Genomic DNA, 5,402 nt, shown 5'->3' on the forward strand with positions numbered 1-5,402 from the left:
CGAACAGTTGTATCGATGGTCCTACACGCTCCCCTACCTGTGTTGCTTGCGATCTGCAGAAGCCGAGCTCGTATTCCGCGACACTCATGAAGGTCTATGCGGTGGACACCTGGGGGGCAGAGCCCTCGCCCAAAAGGCACTTCGACAAGGATACTACTGACCAACGATGAAGCAGAGGCTGTCGAGCTCGTCAGAAAATGCGACAAGTGTCAGAAGCATGCCAACATCCACCATCAGCCTGCCGCCGACCTCAAGTACTTCACCAGTCCATGGCCCTTTGCGCAATGGGGCATCGACCTCCTGGGGCAGGGCCATTCCCGCAAGCAATAGATGGGAGGAAGTTCCTAGTGGTAGCGGTAGATTATTTCACAAAGTGGATAGAAGTTGAACCCCTAGCAACAGTTACAACCTGAAACGTGCAGAACTTCTTTTGAAAGAACATAGTATGCGGCTTCGGGTTACCTCGGGTACTAGTCTCCGACAATGGCAAGCAGTTCGAGGATATCAAGTTTCAGGAGCCGTGCCAAGGTATTGGAATCCGGCAAAACTTCACATCGGTCGCACACCCGCAAAAGAATGGTCAGACAAAAGTAATGAACAGAGCTATCCTCCGCGGACTGAAAGCACGATTGGACCGAGCTAAGGGGTTATGGGCGGACGAGCTACCAAGTGTTCTATGGGCTCACCGAACCACGGAAAAAACCGCCACAGGAGAAACCCCTTTTAACCTCACCTACGGCACTGAAGCTGTAATCCCGGCGGAGATCGAAATATCTACACTACGACTAGAAGCATACGACGATCAAACAAACGGAGATGAGTTGCGTACCAACCTCGACCTACTGGACGAGGTAAGAGACCTCGCATACATCCGGACCGCAGCTTACCAGCAAAAGGTAGCTCGGTACTACAACGCCAGAGTAAAAAAGCGGAACTTCCACGTCGGCGACCTGGTTCTCCGTAAGATCATGGCACCTGAGCCCGGCGTGGGCAAACTTGGATCGAATTGGGAAGGGCCCTACCGAGTTAAGAGAGCGCTCGGGGGGGCATACGAGCTCGAAACTTTAGAGGGCAAACATGTACCCCGAGGTTGGAACGTCGTTAACCTGAGACGATACTACCTATAGATCACCAAGCGAAGTGGACCAAGTCACTACCAGAGCCAAAGGGCTAGGATGCCGAGCTAACAAGGACCTCGGCGGCAAGCAAAGGCAAAAAATGCCAACTAAAAGCTTAGGCAAAGTGCCAACAACGAACTAATAGGGGCATCGGCATATGGTCAGTTCGGCAATACGACCAGTTCGGAGGAAAGAGCGACCAACAATCAAAAGAAAATCATTCCATTGCAAAGTACTTTGTGTACATTTCAAAAAAAAAAAATCATTCCATTACAGGCCCGGAGCTACTTCTTCACCATCAGAAGGCACTTCAACGATACCCGAAGGTCTTGCCTCGCCCTCGGAATCCGGCTCACCATCAGCGGCGTTGGCCATCTCCTGAGTAATGCACGAAGTGGATATGGCACTAATATCGAGCTCGGGGTACGTATTCCGGATCATCCACCGGCTTAGTTTAAAACCCCTTCTGTACGAGTCCACCATCAGGTCATCAAAGCGCGGCGCGGCGATGTACTCATCGACGGCCTTCTTCTTGGCATCTTCAATGCCTTGAGAAAAGATTTGTGTCCTCTTGAAGGTATTCGACCTGATGTTGCAAATCCAGCCTCAGGTCCGCCATGTGCTTCACTACGACTCCCATGGCCTCGGCATCTCTCTGTGACCTCGCCTGCCTGGTCTGTGCAACGCGAGCAGCTGCCTTAGCAGCTCGGGAAGTCGCCTCGGCAGCACGAAAAGCCTCTTCGACAGCTTGCGCCTGCCTCGAGCTCCTTTCCATATGGGCCGCCAAGGCATGGATAGAAGAATTCACCTACCAAAAGGAAAGAACAAGTGATCAAAAGAACGACAGCAAGAGAGATAAAAGCAAAGAGCCCGACGAGAAAACTGACTTACCACCATGGCATGAGTGGCAGCACGACAAGCCACCTGGTTCAAAGGAAGATCGGTCCACGCCGCAACCTCCTCGGGGTAAATGGCCTCCCTACTCTTCTGAAGAGCGTGGTTCGGCGACAACACGCTTCTGAACTCCCCTTGAGCTCCCGAGCTTGAGGGCCCAGCTCGCGTGCAAGCAGACCCAGAGTAAGCAGGAGCCTCCGTGTAAGTAGCCTCAACATAAGGGGCCCCTACCACTTCTTGCATTGGAGGAGCCATCTCGGGCTCCCTGGGCGGATCCTCTGACAGGTAGTCTGGTACCTCGGGCTTCGCATCTCGGGACAGCTCGGCACGAGTTCGTTTGGTGACTCGCTTCCTCCTCTTCATGCCGTGAAACAGGTGCCCACCACGAGTCCTTTCTGAGTCCATCACACCTGCGAAAAGAACTCGGCATCAGAAAAAACGAAAGAACGAAGCAAAACAAAAAACCTCTGAGTAAGGAACCTACCCAAACTCAGACCGGCCGCAATGAGCTTGGCCTCCGTCAGATAATGATGGCATTTTAGCCCAAGCCGTGCCCATTGTCGGAGGCCCTTCACCGTCTCCTTATCAAGCGTAACGCCGGCGTCAGGGGTAGCTATCCCCCACCCGGTTTGGAACGGCCACCCCAATTCACTTCGCACCCCGAAGTAGTCCCATTTCCACGCCGGGACCTTATTAGGAAGTTCGTGTAGAAGCTTAAAACCCGGGCGAGGAGACAGATAATACGCCCACCTACGCTCGGGAAGGGGACCTGCTTGCTTCTTAAGCATTAAAATGGAGGAGAAGATCTCCAAGTCTAAAGGCAAGACCTGATCGCAAAATAGGGAGATTGTCCCCACCAAGTTACGAATGGAGTTCGGGTGAAGCTGGCCGACTGTAACACCGAAGTGGTTCATTTCCTCGACAATGAGGGGGTGGAAAGGAAGGCGCAACCCAGCAGCAAGCTGCTCCCAGAATATCACGATCTCATCAGGACCGTGTTCCCAAGGGAAACTGCCCGAAGGTATGAAGTAGGTGTACTCCCTAGGCAAGTTGAACTGTGTGATAAGGGAATGAAGCCCCTCGAGCGTCATGGTCGAAGGCCCAAACTTGTCCAACGCCCGACCTCGACGAGAGGAGGACACCAAGCTACCTGAGGTGACTCGGCCTACGGGTTCGAACTCTTCATCGAGTTCTACCTCAGGTTCACTAGGACTGTCGAGGGATGCAACTCGATTCATAGAACCTGCATCCGACCCCCTTGAAGAACTGTCTGAGCTATCCGAGCTAGACATTGAAAGAAGAATAAGGATTACAAGAAAGTACTCACCCGGAAAAAAGCAAACAGACTACGGGAATGTGAACGCGAGCTAGAAGCTGGGACGCGAACTGAAACTGAGACGCGAGCTCAAGAAGCAAAACGCATGATAGTGATAGCGACTGGGGTCCCCCACTATTTATGCCCACAGTAACAGAGAATCAATGGCTCAGATCAAAGACAATCCGATGGCCCGCAGTCGCGCTGACTGCACGTCTCAGAGGCCGAGACATGACTGGCCGCATGTCTCCTGAGACCGAGACGTGATTGACCGCACGTCTTTCTGAAACTGAAAAAGGCGCCAGCACACGTCTCCTCACATTAAAGGCGGCAGCGGCGCATTTTTTCAAATTTGAAAAGACACCCGCTGTCATGTCTCCCAGCGGCGAGCTTTTTGAATTTTGAAATAGGCGCGCGTCGTTACGCCTATCAGCATTTATAGACAGATTGGTGCGTTTCCCGTCTTTTTGGCGCTCGAGGAAACCCGGAAAAAATCCTGACAAGCGCGCACTTCGCGCTATCGGTCAAAACCAGTTCGAAGTACGGGACAAATCCACCCACCACCTCACAAACGCCCCGCGCCAGGGCAAGTCCCTTAGCGCGAGGAGTGGGGGCAATTAATGAAGGAAGATTTGACCCGACCTCATAATCACTCAACACGTGGCAAAGGCAACAACTCGGCACAACAGCATGCCCAAGGCGCGAGCTCCGAAAGGAGGAACCAGCGGTCCAAATTCCCTCTTTCCAAATTAGCAAAATATCATTGATTAAATACCCAAAATGTCTTTGATCAAATTACAAAAAATTACCTTCTTTCACAATTACCAAAATACCCATTTGACTAAATTTCCAAAATGTCATTGCCCAAATTATTAAAATACCCCTGACCAAATTCCCAAAATACCCTTGACAGATTACCAAAATATCCCCACGCTAAATCCCCAATATTTTTCTTGACCAAATTCCCGAAATACCCTCTGATGATGCACAATCCGACCACTCATAGCTGGAAGTGACTGAGCTTCTAACTGGTGTCGGGCAAGAGATACCTACGTGAAGAGAGATGAAAGAACCCGGGGTTGCTCACCCGACAGGAACACTCCGATGCTTGAGTTAGTAATCAGTGGCGAGCTGGAAGAGAGTAAGTTTGGAAGAAGATGGGAAAGCTAGGGAGTGGTGAATATGCAATACCTTGATCCCTGGGGGGGTTGAAGTCCTTATATACTAACATTCTGGCTGGTTTGGAGGGTCTGCTCCCAAACCACTGCCATGGCGATTTGCTGTCAAATAACGGTTGGAGTGATTGGGTATCCTCATTAGAACTAGGGAGTAGGTGGGCTCATGTGACCATTGTAGGGTACGGTCCCGCCAAGTAGGAGACAACCTCCAGGGCTGGCAGGCACGACGCCGCCAGGTGAGAGACAATGAGTGCAACCCTCAGAATTGGCAGGCACTGCACCGCTAGACAAAGGACGTGGGTGCAGCTTTCAGGGTTGATAGGTATGGCTGTCAGATAGGAAGCTGACTACTTGATAACGAACCCTGTAGCGAGCTACCTTGTGGTGAGCTACTTGTGTCAAGCTGCTAGAGGCATGCCGAGGTGATTCTGCCCGAGGTAAGTCGTATTCGGGGTGGCTCATTTGCTTGGGTCTAGATTGTCGTGAACTTGGTCGTTTTAGTTCACGAACTACGATGGACCCAACCCGAAGTACCTTAAACTCGGGTCATTGTTGTACTCGAGCTCATTCTAAGGCGAACTGATACTTGCTGAGCTGTCATCTGCGTTGAGTCATGTCCATGTGTCGATCTGCTCATGTCGAGTTGTCATTCATGTTGAGTCACGTACATGTGTCCCGTTGAGGTCGGGCTAAATCACCCTCCATCCCAAATTCCCGAACTGCCCTTATTCACAAAAAATACTGAAATTGTCCTTCCTAATGTACCCTTACCCAAATACCCTTTTGCTCCAAATTGTTAGGAAACCCAAAGCCCTCAAATTACCAAATTGCCCTTCTTACCAGAATTACAAAATTACCCTTCTCCATTCCAAGAACGGGGGATCAGAGGAGAGAAGG

Source organism: Nelumbo nucifera, chromosome 6 (assembly GCF_055504915.1).
Source record: "Nelumbo nucifera cultivar China Antique chromosome 6, China Antique-T2T, whole genome shotgun sequence".
NCBI classification, from domain to species: Eukaryota; Viridiplantae; Streptophyta; class Magnoliopsida; order Proteales; family Nelumbonaceae; genus Nelumbo; species Nelumbo nucifera.